Source organism: Lynx rufus, unplaced genomic scaffold, assembly GCF_022079265.1.
Source record: "Lynx rufus isolate CCGP_SWC_20201006 ecotype Redwood Valley unplaced genomic scaffold, mLynRuf1.p SCAF_4, whole genome shotgun sequence".
NCBI lineage: Eukaryota > Metazoa > Chordata > Mammalia > Carnivora > Felidae > Lynx > Lynx rufus.
The window spans coordinates 38344224-38361553 of NW_025814856.1; the positions used below are offsets into that span (position 1 = coordinate 38344224).

At 42.0% G+C, this 17330-nt stretch overlaps 1 protein-coding gene across 5 annotated transcripts in view; it reads right to left on the minus strand.

The window, feature by feature from the left end:
* The window catches only part of FOXP1 (forkhead box P1), a 594085-nt gene that overhangs the window by 328521 nt on the left and 248234 nt on the right, over nt 1-17330 (minus strand). Inside the window, exon 1 of one of the 5 annotated variants that reach the window (XM_047096084.1) lies at nt 5254-5394. The exons of the other annotated variants lie outside the window; for them this stretch is intronic. The gene's annotated coding sequence lies outside the window, so the exon portion shown is untranslated. Of the gene's footprint in view, nt 1-5253; nt 5395-17330 lie in introns of those variants that run through there. 5 annotated transcript variants of the gene reach the window in all.

Below are 17330 nucleotides of genomic sequence, written 5' to 3' on the forward strand. Positions count from 1 at the left end.
ATGTAACTGGGATCAACATATGGCACAAGTGAAAAGAAAAACATTTGTTTATTAATTTAGATCAAGTTACCGACAGGGTACAGGATTCATTCCCCATCAGCTGACCAAATGCTCATGTAATTTTTTTTTTAAGATGCTAAGACCAGATCACCATTTTCCTAAAATGTTAATATCCTTTTGCTCACTCTTCAGAACAATATGTAATGAAGTGGTTTTAATTTTATACAGAATATATCCCTGCTTATCCCTCCGCTGTCAGCCCTGAATGTGGAGAGGCAAACATTATTGAGAAGAGTTAAATCTTCTTTCACAAGGGCTAAAATACGAAAGTGGCACTTTGGTGAGTACTATCTTTGAGGAATTGATCTGAGGCCAATTTATGACATTTCCACAAGCAAGTGTATGCAGATTCTTGCCATAAAGATTGGAAAAAAATGCAGGCTCTGAGTGAAATCATAATTTTCATGTTTACTGTAAGAGGAAATTGGAGGTTTTCACCATAAATGTTCACCATTTGGGTGGGGGAAAACCCTAGCCCTGGGACTTAAAATTACTATTTTGCAAACCGCCCCAAACCTTTTTGTTTTTACACAAAACAATTCAAATTGAAAATGAAAATTTTGAGGCACACTGCTGATGTGTGACTCCAGGATTGGTTTCTCCACTGGTGAGAATTATCACGAGGCATCTGGTGGTGAGAAAACAGGGAGCAATGATGTTGGGGTCCTCAAGGTAATGGGGAGGCCGGCAAAGCAGCCCCCGGCCTCCCAAGCGAAAAGAGCACATTAAATACAAGAAACAGCAGCAATCTTACACCCCAGAAATTTCCATCTCATCACTCAGGCAATCTTAAATGGAAAGTAAGCGAACTGGCAGGTTCTACTCAATTCAAGGCAAGAACAGCCATTCTCCCTCCTTTTTCCTTGAGATGTTCTCCAATGCGTGCGCTCTAAACTAATTTTCATGTTAATCTATTGAGTTGCATCTATTTTTGCATGTTTGGCAGTCAGATCTATACAGTATTAGGCTTTGCAATGCAGATGAGATTGCTATCATATAGGCCCGGCAAACAACTGGACCTTATTAAAATTTAATTTAAGAAAAAAAAAACACACTGCAAAAATGCCTACTTTGAATAAAGTTATCTTGAACCCTGTATTCAAACCTGTAGGAGGATTTCGGGTAAGAAATGGGCTATTTCTCCACGCACCTGTCTACACAGTACCGTGTGTCAGTGAACAAACACAGAGCAAAATTATAAGCTGATTTACCCTCATAGATTTTACAAGTGTAATTTTCCCCTAGGGAAACAAAATTATACAAGTGACCCTCCAACGTACAATTACTAAAGCAATACAGAATTGGCTACTTTTAATTTTTACTCATACAAAAAAAAAATTGGCAGTGGGATACAAATCATGGTTTCCTCCATTCTGAGGTTCCATAAATTTTAATGCGTATCCACATTTGACCACTCATTTATTTATTTCTGTCGATTTTAGTTTTTAGGATACATTAGCCAAGTAATCGGAAAGGTACTTTTCTAGCATTGCAGAGAAAAGATGAATAGTTCAACAGCTGTTTGCCATCATGCTAAATTAAATGAAATGTGTCAATATAACAGACAAGAAAATTAGGGATTAGAACTGGGGCCTGAGTCTGCATCACTACGAGCCTAGAAGAATCAGAAATCAACAACTAGGACAACAGTCTGCAGTTCATTTTTCTTCCAAAGTGTAAAACTTCCATTTCCAGAACTATTTTCTTTTTTCTTTGTTAAACAATCACTTTTATTTATCAAATATATCAACTGTTTACCTGAATGCTTACTCACAGCACAAGCATCAAAACTAAAATTATGTGAAGCTGTTTTTTTTTAAGATAAAAGAAAAATATTCCCCTCCAGCCCACTTCTCTTCTTTTAAAACGCCGTTACCATCTGAATTGCGTTTTCTTTTTCCTCTCTTTCTGAAGTTTCCTATTGGTTTTAGGTTTTAAAAGTGAGCCAGGAATACGGTAAATAGAAATGACTTATTTTCCTTTATGTCATTCTCTGTACAGTTAAGATCCTGTGAACAACTACAAGTGATCCTGGTGTGGCCTCCTCACTGCTGTTCGCAAGAGTGTTGTTTATCTGAATCAATGTGCTGACCATAAAGACCGTGGGTAAGACACCAATCTTCAGCAGCAACCCATTCATTAGAAAACTTAAGGTACTCTCCTCTTCCTCCACCTTCCCAACCCCCATCCCCCCACTCCTTAAGAATTTTATTCTGTAGACCTCTTAGGTTACCACAATGCTTCAATGTAATACTTCGTTTGGGTGTCTTTGGCCCCTAATTTAATCCATGTAATAAATAATACATAATGCCAACTGGCATGGCCCAGTTGGAACCAATTGCAGGTAAACATGGAGGTTTGACTTCGTTTCACAAGGCTGAAAATGAACAATATATTCTCTACTTTTCCCACTATGAGTATTTCCCCGCGTTCTTTCATGGCAGCTAAAGGGAATGCTTTGCATCAGGACTTCTGCATTGTGTTTCATTTTATACAATTATACAAAGGGACCATGAAGGATGACCAACATTTTTCACCTTAACCTTCAGTCCCCCAAGTGATGCCTTAAATCCACTGTCCATCAGTGTTATCGGGGATGCGAGGATGTCAGGGCCAGCTCCTGGCCCACAATGAAGGTAGCAGATGCTTTCCTTAAAGTCCAGTAATCTGTCTCTGGCTAGAGAATGCTTTCTCTTAAAGCCCAGGAACACGGTTCAAACTTCCAACACCCCAAATACTCCAGTCAAAGGACATAGACTTCATCAAAGAAAACAGAAGGTCTATACGGGCCAATTTCCCAGAGACTGCTGTCTCTAACCAGTGACTCCTAACACGTGGATTTTAATGTCTTTTCAAACATTTCTTAGAAAAACAGAAGCGTATCAACACAAATTTGCCTAGCTGAAAAATGATAGTACAAGGGTCACTTCATTTTCTGCACTCGAGACAAGAAAATCCACTCCGAAATCAACCACAAAGATCCCCCCCCCACACCCGGCACCCTGCTCTAATAACTTCAATATTGAGTCAGGCTTACAGGGGGAAAAAAAAAAAAGCAAAGAGGGCAGGGAAGGAAGAGAAAAAAGAAATAAGAAAAAGAAGAAATAGGGAGAGACGTCAGGAGTACCAAAGAGGTGGGGGAAGGAAAAACAAAAGAAGGAAACTGAAAAGGAAAGAAAGAAAAAGTTAGAGCTGTACAGTTCGGGCCTCTAGGACACCACCCAGGCCTGCTGGGTTACAAGTGCTACATTTCTTGTACTTGGGTCTACCAAAGAAATCAACCACCATGCCCCAACGTCCCCTCCTATGGCTGCGCGGAACACTTTGTTTCCTTTCTCCTTACCCTCTGTGACTCTCGCCAGATCATGGAACCTAACTTTGGGGTCCATTCTAGTAAGAAAAACCTAAAACAACTCGAAGGTTAAGCCACAGGATACAGGCAACCCCAGCCAAGGCGAACCGGCGAGATTACTGGAGGCTGGCAGTCAGCCCAGCGACAGCTCCACATGGGTCCATCTCACTGGGAGAAACTACTCTCTCTTACCTTACAGAAAAGTAAAACCCTGGCCGTGGTCATGTGAAAATATTTTATAGGTATCCTTTAACAGCCTTTAAATGTTGAAACCTAAAAACAATATTTGCTGTTTTCTCTTTGAAGCTCTAACAAAGCCTTTGTTTTAGATTTACCTTTAGTGTGCAATAAGAGTTAATAATCAAATCCATCCCAACCCCCACAAATGTTAAACAAAAAGATAAAAGAAATGCAAATAGCTATTGTCATGGAAAGTTAAAGTACCTGTCTGTATTTTTAAGTGAAAACTATTATCTCTATCAATCAAAATTTAAGAATACAATAGCACTAATCACAGAAGGTGCTCTCACGGAGTTACTTTTCCTCATAAAAAAAAGTATTTTTCCCCTTAAAAACCGAGTATAAAAGTCATATACTTACAATTAGATAGGGTATTTGTAATTTTATTATTAAAAACCTTCAGCAGCCTCACTGTTAATAAATGCTTCGAAGTCTCTAGACTGATTTGTACCCAAGAAGACCCAACTCCCTACATATTTTAATAAGGTTGATGAAATTTTATTTAAATTCTCACAGTTTCCAACCTGCGGGAGAACAGCACACTCTTCTGTTGAAAAGAGTTACTCAAGCAGAGGCAACAGTTAACTGGTAATGAAAACTCCTTTTAGACCCTGGACACAATTCCTGGTCCCTGAAATATCTTTACATAGGACATCTCTTCCTTGGATGGTGCATCCTTCTTAGTTGTGGCGAGTCATTTTTGAAATTATAACACTCTAAAAGAAAGCAGAATCCTACCACCATAGCCCAGAATGATCTAAGTGCACAGTACATCAATTTCTCTGAGTCTTTTTTTTTAATCCACTTTTTTAAAAGATTGGATTAGACCCTGAATATGGTGCTTTCTAAAGACAGTACAGGAACAAAAAATAGCAAGACCCCAGATAGTAAAACAAACAGCTCAAGATTAAAATTCCTAGAGCAAACAGTTAAGCCAGGATGCCATTATGCAGGCTGAGCCTGGATGGATGTCTCCTCTACGGTGGGGCCAAGAGGCTGTCATTCCCCCCCCACACACACACACACCCCCAGCAAGATCAGATTTCCTTCCCTCCCGACCGCCTCTCTGAGCATCATGGCCAACCTCTCTAGTGTGCTATTAATATCAATGAAGAGACGACTCGATTTCCACTGAAGAAAACCCTTCCTATTCCGGCACAGAGCTTCGGGGAGGACCCTGGCCCGGGTATAGACAATACAGCAGCAGAGTTTCACTGCTTTCTTACAGTTCGGTCTTCCACACTGTTTGAAGGCTTTTAGCAAACAATGGCAGCATTATCTCCAGGACAGTTACAAAACAGGATTTGTTAGGACAAAGAATAATAAAGCTGTTCCTCTCTCTCTTTCTCTCCCCCCCCCCCCCGCTTACCCCCCCTCCCCCCACCCCGGTTCCAAAGAGGCTCTCTCGGCCAGTCCAAAATCCAGCCACGGTTCCTAAGAGGCACCTGCACTTGTCTATATCAATGCAGCCAGCAACTGACAACGGCCCAGGAACCAGGACCCAGGTCGCTGGCAGGAGGCGCCCAGAAGAGCAGGAAAGTAGCCTCTCAACATTTGTAAAATGAAACAAAGTATCAGCCTTGGCTTTCGCACACACTTACCCGTTCATGCTGAGGAAGGAAAGCTTTGGGGCCGGAGAGGCAATTTTCACACAACGGAAGAAAGTTGAGAGTTTGTAAGGGAGAAACTACAGGCGCTTGGAAGCCTGCGGGCTCTCAGGGATCCCAAGCTGGCGGCAGTGTGAGGAAGGACTGAAGGTATGTGGGCTCAACACAACAAAAGCCACTGCCTTACTCTAGATTAAATATGCAGGAAGAGGCCCCTTTGCATAAACACAAACACTCAGCAAATGAATAACTGGCTCAATCAGACGCCTGCTGTGCCTTCTACCTGTCCTCTCTCTGACAGGAGACACCGCCTGTTCCAGGGCACAAGGACTGAACAGGAGACACTTAAATGTTATGTTGCTATAATAACAATTAAAATGAATTGCATTCATTAGTAATTAAGAACTCACTCCTGGAGTGGGGGGGGGGAGTAAGGGGGTAGAAAATATAGTGCTATTGTTTTACCTCCAGCTACTTCAAAAAGAAGTTGGGATAAGACACATCACTGGAGTTTTACTATAGCTTCTATTTAAATCTCTAACATTCCGTGGAAGTGATCAACAATCACATTTCTCAGTCACAATATAAGGTCAGAGATATACCTGATATATTCTGGGTTTTTTTGTGTGTGCTTTTTTGCACTATGAACTGATGCTAATGAAAGGTCTATTTTACATATGCATAAAATTTTACATATATAAATTACACACACCTACACATGTATGTACATGAATCTACACAGTTACACAGATAATAGGGGCACATATTTAATGAGAGCAGATAAACAAAAACCATGCCACTTTACGCTCGTTAGTTCACTAATGATTTAAGGAACATAATTTGTGTCTTCCAAAATCACACCCCAAATGCCTGCCTTTCAAATGTCATCAATACATGACCACTCATTTAAAAACATTATCCATATATTAGCACGGATGCTTTTAACTGAGTGGCCTCAACCACTTATAATTTCAATTAAATAACATAATTACAGTCAACAATTTTCTCCATTTCGGCAGAAAATATGCCATACCTCAACATAATTTGTCCTGAGAACCGAGGAATTGAAGCCAAAGGAAAAACACGTAGGCATTGGGACTTCACAAGGGCCTTTCCTCTTTCCTCCGCCTAGGGACTCAGCTCACTCCCCTCTAACCTCTCTCATATGTTTCAGCCACATGTTGGCCTTAGTAACTTAATTATTTTTTACTAACTTTTGTAGCATTAAATGACTTCGATTGAAACATAAATAAGATTATGTTCACCTACTTCCTTCTAACGCCACATAGTAAAGTTGGGGGCAAATCCAGCAATGCTATAGGATGTGTCATTACATTACTGCTTGGACCAGAAAGGGTAGGTCACACATCCTTCACAGCCTCAGAGAACGTACAGCACTTACGCCAGCCAAGGGAAATAAGGCAGCTTTCTATTTCGAAACCAGGTTCTGTTTTATTAACACGACACTGCTTTCTGACCGTATCATTCTACTGCAAAAGCAAATGAATACTACCAAAAAGTTGGGGGGAAAATTACAAACAGGCAGAGAAACCCATCTCAAACATACATTATGGCATAACTTGGAGAAAAGAGAAAAAAAACGTTTTAAAGATTCCCAACCCCCCCCACCACCAAAGAATAAAACACAGGTTCCTAAGAAGGGTTCCCAAAGAAACGAAAGACGCCTATTCTATTCACTATTTTGTCTCGAAATGACCTTCCAAATAAGGTGTTAGATAACCCACTTCCCCAGACGATAGTCGTCTAACCTTGATGCAAATAAACCATAGAACAAAATTTAATCAGTATATCACTGTGAAAAAGCCTCTGTCCATCCCAATGGAGCTTCTAATGACTGTTTTGGCAGTTCTGGAGGGTAGTTATGCTTCCCAGCTCATCTATATCTCATACTGGTTGAGCAAGCTAATGGAAGTGCTGTTAGTGGAATCCAATATTAATGCTCTGTATCGTGCAAACCTGGATGCAACTGAATATATTATACAATTATAGGTAGTATCTAATTCCATAGGTATTAGATACCGCACCCGAAATTAATATTTTAATGAGGACAGTGAAATAAAGCAGACAGTCCAGGTAAGGGATCCATGAACGAGTGCTGGATACTGGAGCCAACGGCACAGACACAGGGATTGTGACAAAAATCCGCATGCAAGCTTTAGATGCTGAGTGACACATACTGATGCACAGAGTCAAAGATGTCATCCTCACACGAGCGCCACTGGCTGTAAGCTTGAGCGAGAATGAAGGAAGAAAAAATGGGGGCGGGGGAGTCGCAGGGAGGCCTCCAGAAAATAAACAGGGTGTACAGTTTCAAAGGCTGCAGACACAGACATTTCATTGTTCAAGCCAATTATCAGTGGAAAATAATAACAACAGATGGATTCAGAGTCACTGACTTTTCATATGCACTTCATCTCAGCGGAACAGATGATGAAACGCGAGAGCTATCTCAAAAAGGCAAAACATCTTTCAGTAAAAGAACTCTACAGTCCAGATGGGGACCTTCTAAGGCTGCTGATTATCTTCTTATAATGTTGTAAGATAGACTTACTAAAACATTTCAAGAACGGATCAGATAGGATGCGCACAATGGCTTCATTATTGGAAGGAGTCGCCTCGGACTTGTGACTTAAAGAGGCAGAGATTTCAATAAGGTGAGGACTGTAAGTTTCCTGTCTTCTCATCAGGGACGGCAGGTTCCAACTCAGGCTGGAAATCTGTGCACGACAGAGAATAAACCGGTGCCCAAGGATCCCGAGTGTGTGCTCTTCTCTCATTTGAGCAAAGAAAAACGAGATACACTGGGATTGTGGAAAGGACATTAAATTATTCTGAACCATTCTATCACAACAGGGGGAAAAAAAGCTACAAAGCAATTCCTTATTAAAAGCGTTCAGTGATAAAATATCATCTCTTATATGCAGTTAGGACATCTTAACTATCCCTTGCCACTGGTGATCGCAAAACATAATTTGCTTTCAGTAGGAAATAAATATAAATTTCAATGGTGGGGTGATCCACAGTTCTAAGGAAAGCCAGCCAAACACCCAGGCTAAAGGAAAGAAAGCCACCAACCTATCCCCAAGCGTTCTCACTTAACTTAAATCCCACCAACTCAGGCTTGCTGATAAAACACAATAGGTAAACCACAACCTGAGAAGTGGCTGTAAGTAATAGAAAAAGTTAAAATTTCTAATCAGATGAGCCTCATTACTACTGAAAAACAACCTATCTATTCTGCCTCTCTCCCTCCATCCCTCTGTCGTCAACTCTACATTTATAATTTTGCAAAAATCTTTCTCTGAATTGACATCATGTGGCTGAAATCAGTGGGCTAATAAGCAAGAAGAAAAGCAGCTCCTCCCACTATTTACTAACGTACTTAACATTTAAAAAAAATGTGTTTATAAATACACTGTTGACTTCACAAGTTTATAACGTAAATAAAAAAAAAACACTTTTTTTCCTTTTCTTTTTTTTTTTTTTTTTTTTTTTTTTTTTTTTTTTTTAGAGCAAGGCTTTTCTTCAAAGTACTCTGACAAAAAAGTAAATTCAGAGCAGAACATACAAGCATGAAGAAAATACCGCCAAGGGCAAAATTCTGCAACTGCTTTAAGAAGCAAACAAGAACACAAAAGATGTGTAATACAACCATCTGGCTCTCCCCATACTGTATCAATGCCTCAACTTTATCCCCCCCCCCACCCCCTTAGCCAGCCCACACCAATGCCACAAAACCAAATGGCTTCACTTATGTTTCCTGCACGGCAAATTTACACAATGCACTAAGAATGCAAAAGTGGATTTTTACACATAAACTGGTATCTTAAAAATTTTCCCCACCTCAAGTATTTTGTTGAACCTCACTGTGATAAAGACATCCCCACACGTGCAGAAATACTTAGGCTCAAGAGAAGCCCCCTTCAAAACTTGAATCTCTACCCTCTCGTGCTTTCGGCTATAATCAGACACTAGAAGCAGGCATCTGAAAGGCAAATTCTGAAATTATTCCCATTAGACCTTCACTTTTTTTTTTTTGTCTTTTTGCTCTACATTGTGGGTTATTTCCCCCTACTTACTATTTGAAAGAACTTCATTCATGTTGGATCCACTCATGTTGGATCACCATCCTTGAAAGTCTACATGCTGACTGGAAATTTTCCTCATTTGGTTTGTTCTACAAACATTTCCTGAGCAAGTGCTGTGGGGTCTGGGGCTTGCTGGACAGTGGATGACCAAAATCATCATTTTCCCAGAGAAGGACAGAACCTGCCTAGTACATTAAACCAGACGGTTTACGATTTAATTAAAAAAAAAAAAAAAAAAAAAAAAACTCTTCTATACACAGGTTGCCTGAAGCATTTAATTTATTTACGTACTTATTTGGGAAGGCAGATATAACAGATATCTGAAAAGTTATTGCACATCTGTAGGTATCCCAACGCTTTCAAAGGTGGGAATTAAGACTTTTAATGCAGATCTCTGGGCAAAATCAACACGGGTCATCATAAATGGGTCTCACAGAGAGGCAACAATCCAAAAAGAATAATAACTGGGAGAAAGCTACTCTTATAGGCCAACTCTCTGCTTTTCTGCAGGGCCACACTGGAGGCAGGCAGTACCTACCAGGAAAGCGCTCTTGGCGGAAATCAAAACTTGCATGCGGGAGGCCATGTCTGGTTTACTTCCGTTTTCTTGCTGACCATGATTTTCTACCTTCCCCGCATCTCTCTCCGTGTTCCGGGATAAGAAAGCCGTGCCTAGTTTCTCAACGCGCTGATTGTCGATTCCCTTCCGGGTGTTTCTGCCCAAGACCATGGAGGCTCCTGGTCTGGACAGCAGTGGTAATCTCAGGACACACACAGTGGATCCAGCCACCGAGCAAGGGCTTCCGCTAATTGTTTAAGCCCGCACTAGTGTCCTAGTGTCAGGCCACCGGTTGGCAGACACGAATCCCGGCTGCCCAGCAGACCTAGGTTAACACAGCTGTAGCCAGATGACATGCTCTCCAAGACGTTCTTCCCATGGCCACATCTGGCCCCTGGTGGCTCCAATCTGCCGCGAAACTGATTTTGTTTGGTTTTGCTGGGAAAGGTTAGGACACAGATAAAGCCAGTCGTGTTAATCTTGACTGTGCGCACTTCAGTTTTAGGACAAATTATCAGACTGTAAACTCCACGAAGGCAAGGATTTTATCTGTCCTGCGTGCCGTATTGCATGCCAGTACTCAGCAGAAGCTACATACGGCAGTTGTTCAGTCCATACGTATGAAATGAGCGACATTAACCAGCACGTACGTGGAATAAAAACATTCCTGGGTGTCACTGTGGTTCCTCTATTCCCGCTATTATATGCACCATAGCTTACACCTGGGTGCATACAGAGGAGACCCCGAGCGGCTCCATGGTTCAATTTTACTGTCAGCGAGACAGTGGGTTCGAGAATGAACCCACTCCTGTAGTCACTCAGGCGGGAAGACCTCCCAGAAGTCCTTCCCTGAAAATAACAGCCTCCCGGTATTACCCAGTGACCACCTTAGTGGTCCTTAAACTGCAAAACTTGGCAGCTACGTGCCTACAGGGTTTGCAAATGACTTAAAAGTAGAAACTTACCTTTTGGCCAACAGAAAAATGCCAAATGATGAGGCAACTTTTCCTGGCACCTTTTCATTCCACTTCCTTTCCCATGCCTCTCTTCCTGAATTCTCGGACACTGGCAGACCCCAGTTCCCTTTTCCACTCAACTTTGACCTCTCTCTGGGCTTTTCCGCACCTCACCACCTCTCCAGATCCCACTAGAAACACACCCACAAACGCCAATGTAACTTAGAACCACGTGGGACTCACCCTCCTGGCTCCTTAGGTAGGAAGGGTTCTGATATTTACAGGATGCTACACTGAGAATACTGATGCGAGGGGGTCTTTAATCCTCATGACAATAAAACGCCGCTAAATACCCCCGGAACTTGATAGAGGACCAGGGACATTTGGTAGAAGCCTGGCATGGCTGTTCACATATGATGCTGCTTCCCCAATACAGCAAGTTAACGTTCCTAAAACAAGAATGGCTGAAACGGGCAGATGACTTTGACAAGCTCAGCATATGGTCTTCAACGAAGCAAAGCTACTCAGAAGTGCAATAGATGAAGCTGTTGCCTGAACTCGCTCCCGTTTCTGTCACGTAAGGCGGCGGGGGTAGGGTGGGGGTGATTCTTTTCAACTGATGATTTCAGTTTCTGAGAGGTGCACTGTGTCCACTAGGGAGATCTGGGGCTACCAGGTCCCCTTGGAAGGAACTGCGTGCCTCAGAAGGGGTAGCCCAGGAAGACCCACCCCCAAAATTGCCTCTCCTCCTTTGTTCCTATTTTCTGGAATTACTTTAAAACTGGGAGAATGGCTTTCCAGAATTCCACAATCACAATGAAAATGTAAGATAATCAAGGGAGAAGCAGGACAACAGGATGCAAACGCTTGATTCCCAGTCCTTTCACTGGGAACAGGCCAGAATGTAAAAACCACCGAAAGAAAACAGAAAAAAATTTTTTTTAATTAGGGAAAAATGTCAGCGGATGGGGGGAGGACGCCAAGGCTGACCATGTACAGAGTGAATTTCTTTTTTTTTTTTAACGTTTATTTACTTTTGGGGGGGGGGAGGCAGAGAGATAGGGCAACAGAGGATCCAAAGCAGGCTCCACGCTGATAGCAGAGAGCCCGACGTGGGGCTCGAACTCACAAACCCTACAATCATCACCCAAGCCGAAGTCCGACGCTTAACAGACTTGACAGGCACCCCGCATCTCTTTATTTCTTAATGCTTCCTTGGGTTGCCTCAATTAAAACTAAATACTATATAATATCGTACTGCACAGTCTAGTTTAATCTAGGATAGTTCGGTCGTTATGAGCACAGACTCAAGTGCCAGAGTTCAAAACTCAGCTCTGCTGCTTACTGGCCTTGTGATCTCAGGCAAATTACTCAAATTCTCTGTCCCTCGGTGTCCTCTTCTGTAAAACAGGCTTAATTATAGTACATAATGTGCTTCTGAGGAATAAACGCGTTAATGGAGAAAAGTGCTTGCACACGTGACTGGCACCTAGTGAGTGCTGAAGTCACTGTTATCATGCACGGAGATAATACAACTTAAGTAAATCTAAAACTTCCTACACCTCATTTCTGCCATCTCTACAGGCTGTTAATACTATCTGGTGATCTGCCACGCTGAAAGGTAGAAAAAAGGAGGGAATGTATATCAGATTTTAAACTTCTTAAGAACACGGTGTTAAAACAAAAGCAAAGTTCATATTTTCCCCCCTCACTACTGGGTGGAGAATAGACTAGAGTTTCTAGCAGACTAGAGTTTCATTTCACCTACCTCAGTAGAGGCTAAGTCATTAGCTATTCAAGAGTGACAAACCCAAGCTCAGTGTCCACAGTTTATCCCACCAATGACCAATAAGGATTTGAGGGACGTGTTCAAAGGACGGCAGGAGGGGAATCTGGCCTGGAAGCGAAAGGTACTGAAACACATTTTCTTGTACTTTTCAAGTCTGTGCATATAGATTCTGTTACTGATTTAGGATCTTAAACAGTTTGTTTATTTTTTAAATGCCTTTCAGCTCACCTTTAATAACATGTTTCTTTGACTTGGCTGAACTATGCCTCAGAAGAATTACAAGCGGGAATACGGCTGGGTGAAAGGTTCAGTGAACTAATCCACACCTGGTCCATGTAAAAAAAAAAAAAAAAAAAAAAAAGGCTCATATTTTCCATATAGAAACAGGCCTCTTTATATGAACCAGGCTTTTATTTAATTGGTAAGGCACTTTCCACACCGTACAATCTTTCATGAGCTTCTTCAGTGGGGTGGGGAAAAGGCCACAGAAACACCACCCAGTCATACTATGGAGATTCGTCAGTGATGACAACGACGATGATGATTGGGAGGAGGAGGACGACAAGGACAAGGACGAGGAGATGGAGGAGGACAGAAAAGTACAAATTCCAATCAGAATAGGAAGTAGGTTTATGTTACCAGGAATTCTTTCACCAAGTTTTACCAGTAAAAGGACAAGAGGGACCCCCCCCCCGAAATGGACATTCAGTGAGAGGTCTTCAGGTCTTCGTGACAAAAACTCCCTTTTTTCCTGCACCAATTGTGTGACCCAGACTTTTAAGTGGAAAAAATAAGGCTTAGATGGAGAAAATCTCAGGTTCGAGAGAAAGAATGCACATGTTTCGGAGCTGAAAGGCACCTATGAGAGTCTAGTCAAGCTCCATCCTCCTGGGAAGCTGACTCAGCGTGTGCCTGAGGCCACACCAGTGGTGTGAATGGAGGAGGAACGAGAGCCTCTGACTCCCCACAAATGTGGAACAGCAGTGGCTAGAGGATGTGGCCACTGGAAGGGGAGGATGAAACATCCATCATGTCAAAAGGAGACTTTGGAGCCGGGTCCTGTGGCCAGCAAAGAGACATGGAAGACAGAGGAAGGAGTCACAAATGTCCCATAAATTGTGCCAGCCCCTTCGTTCAGAGGCTAAAATCTAATTAAGCTAGCTTTCTTCTATGAAGTCATTCACTGCAGGGCTCCAACATCTTGGTTTGCTCCTCTGTTTTATCCCTAAGAAAATCTCTCTTTGATCAACTCTGGTTTGAAAGCAGTGAAAAAGAAGGTATTTCTACATCCCAGGTAAGAGGGAGCAAAGTGAAGTACAAAGGACACTTCACTGGATCCACCAGCAACTCACCAAGAACGTGGAGAGCTCCTCGGCTTCTCCAGACCTCAGTCTCCATGCTGGGAAAGGAGCGGTAGGTACTCAGGGATCGCGTTCAACCGCTCCACAGTGGTCACCTCAACGAGTTGTGAAAATACTGAAACATCCACGTACTGGCTGGAAAACAGCCTTTGCCCCCAAGCTGTCTGAGTACACCCTTGGCCATGACCATGAACCTCCTAGGATCTTCAAGGCACAGTGGGACTCCATAGTGCCCAACTGCAATGCTCCACCTGCCATCCATCTCAGAAGGCCAATACGTCTGCTGCATCTAATGCCTACTTTGACCATCAACCTAGACGTTCTGAGACCTTTTCCAAGGCTAGGAGGGGAGGACCACCAGGGCCAGCCTATGCCTGGAGGAAGCCACTACCTGGGGTCCAGCATGAGATGGGAAGGCTGGGTCAAGCATAACAGTGGGCTCATGAGAGACCCACCTTTCCTCAAGTTACTTCCCTGACTTGGAGCACCTGGATGTGGGCCTGGAGTCATGAGGCAAATCAGTGGAATCTTAGGGCAAATTCTTAGGGCTAAATTTGTTTTCAAAAGCTGGAAAGAAATATATCACTGTGAAACAACACTCCAAGTGAAATCCTGAGCTCTGGGGGAAATTACCAACATATGTAATCAAATTATATTTACCATGGAAATTTCTAATAGCTCATACTTTCTACTCTGCTTTTACAACTCTTTAGGAAAAGGAATATTTCTCTCTCCAACGTTCCAAATTTCCACATCAGAGCTGAGGCATTATGCATGCTGAAATATATGGGAAAGGAAAAAAATTTCCCATTATTGTTGTTTCCTTCAACCCTCTGTACCTTCTATGCCACCATTACTCAAAAGTCACTCAAATATTTTGCTGGCTGACATGACGCCATGCAGTCACTTGATCAGGTGTGGGGTACCACATGGTATGAATAAATACTTATCCACAACCGCATATTAAATGGGAATTCGCAAAGGCGAGCTCTGGAAACAAAGACGTTTCTATATAGAAATATTAACTAAGAATTTAAGTAAATGGCCCCACTGGAAAAAAAAAAAGTTCTGAAGTAGCAATATAAACTATATTTAATAGCAACAAAAAATATTTTCCTTTTGGGAAAGCAATTTGGGCTTCTAAAAGTTACTGCCTTTCACGTGACTTCGTACAGTATGGCTGAATTCTTTCATTTCCTAAAACACAGATGCTAGGCCCCAGAGTTCTACTTTGTGAGAGTTAATTTTTTTAATTCATCTTCTCCCAAATACAATACCCAAATAAGAAACTATTTTGGGTACCTTTCCCCCCACCACAACAATTGTTATTTTCTTAAGCGCATGAGTATCGCACGTCCCAAAGAACATATGTTCCCATGGAAGGGGAAAAAAAAAACAGGCTCTAGAACTAATACACAATGAAAAATAAATTTAAAGCAGCCTTCTGGTCTGACATAAGAATATAAAAATGATATGAGCAAGAACAGCTTAGTTTACATACTTTTCAGTCACAGCTGCTGCTTTGAAACCACAATACCTTTAAAATGACATTTTAAGGAAACAGATACGGCAGGGCTTTAGCCATAGCTAGATGTAGCTAACGTTGAATTAAAGGGGCTTCTCTTTTTATGCACATACCTTATGTAACCCCATGCCAGTGGCACACTTAAGAAGAAAAGAATGATTCATTTTTAAATAATATAGTGATAAACACACTGAGTCGCAAATAATTCTTCCCAGCAACAGTTTTCCCCCCTTTTTCCTTTAAAATCACCAGACTCAGACATCAAAACAGAGTTCTGAGGAGAGAGAGAACAAATCCCCTCTTCTTGGTTAATACGTAATTGGGTGCTAAAGATCTCTTGGTGAGACCTGGGCACCTCCAGTGACAGGCATACAAGAGGCTCCTCCTATCTGTGCAAGAGATGCAGTCACTTTCCTGAATAAACGAAAATAACATACAATTAAATCAGGCTATTCAATTAATAAATTACTTCGGCAGACCTCGCAGGCCAAGTCCTATTTAATTACATAATTTAAAAAATATTTGCACATTGCCATCACTGAAATTGGCTTTGAGGTTTCATAATACACACTTAACACATGAGTTAGAGAACAAATTTATTTAATAAATGCAGGCCTAAGTGCTAGAAGGCCATACCACTCAAACTGCAAAATCACTTAGCACATCCTCAGAAAAAGCAAATAAACTTTTCCACTATTTAGACGAACGCTGCTGTTGGATGTCAGGAGAGGCTGGCTGGGTTTTTGCATTTTCCCCGTCATGTGTTGCCTGTAAATCTGACCGTTTCGAGAGGTAATTAGAATAGAGCTAAAGGACAAAATGGTTTCAGTTGAAGATAAATTAAAGATAAACTAAGGTGGAAGATGTCAAGAACCCAGTAGGAAAAACCTCTTTAGAGCAAAACAAAGAGAAGGCGTATTACCTCCCCCTTTTTCACTTCTTAGAATTCCAAACTACACCATAAATTAACATGGTTACTGAGTGTAGAAATGTGTTCCATTAGGAAAGCACACACAAATTTAGGGGTGAGGAGGACATTCATAAAAAGGATAGAATTACACGGTATCCACACAAAGGGCAGAAACCTTTCAAAGCGACTGTACTTCTTATGGTTGTATCGGGGGCCATGATATTGCCATTAAGTGAACTTTCTAGAAAACCATTTGACCGCCTTGGCACCACAACTTGTTTTGCCTTCACATTTTGATAGAAACCTTTGTCAAACACACACACTTCCAATAATCACTGCATGCTTGATATCCGCAAAAGCCTGAGAGCTTTCCCAGCCACACGGGGCTAACTCCAGACACCCAAGGTCTCCCAAGCACCATGACAAGGTTATTAGTTTTGTTTACGGGTCTTTCTGGCACGCGCTATCCAGACTGCTCTGCTTACCTCCAAAAAGCCGCTAACTTGCGGCTAACTAAGCACCAGTGAGAAAGGGATTTCAAGTTCTCCAATTTAAAAGTTTCGAGTAAGGTTTAAACCAAAGATTCTGGTGAGGACTTGAAATCTCTGTTAGGAAACAATAAGCAACTTCTGCTCTTAGTTCCAGGTGGCTTCCTTTCTCCTTCTTTCCACAACTTCTGGAAAGAGCCATCTCCGCTCTTGGTGTCCATTTATTCACCTCCCACATCTCCTCTGTCCTCACCGAGGCCCTGAAACCTGTTGCCGAGGTGAGCAAGGTCATTCAGTGTTTCGTCTTTTCTGATTTGGTCTGGTGGCTCCATTTGGCAGCCGCTGTCCATTATCCAACAACTTCTCGGCCATCC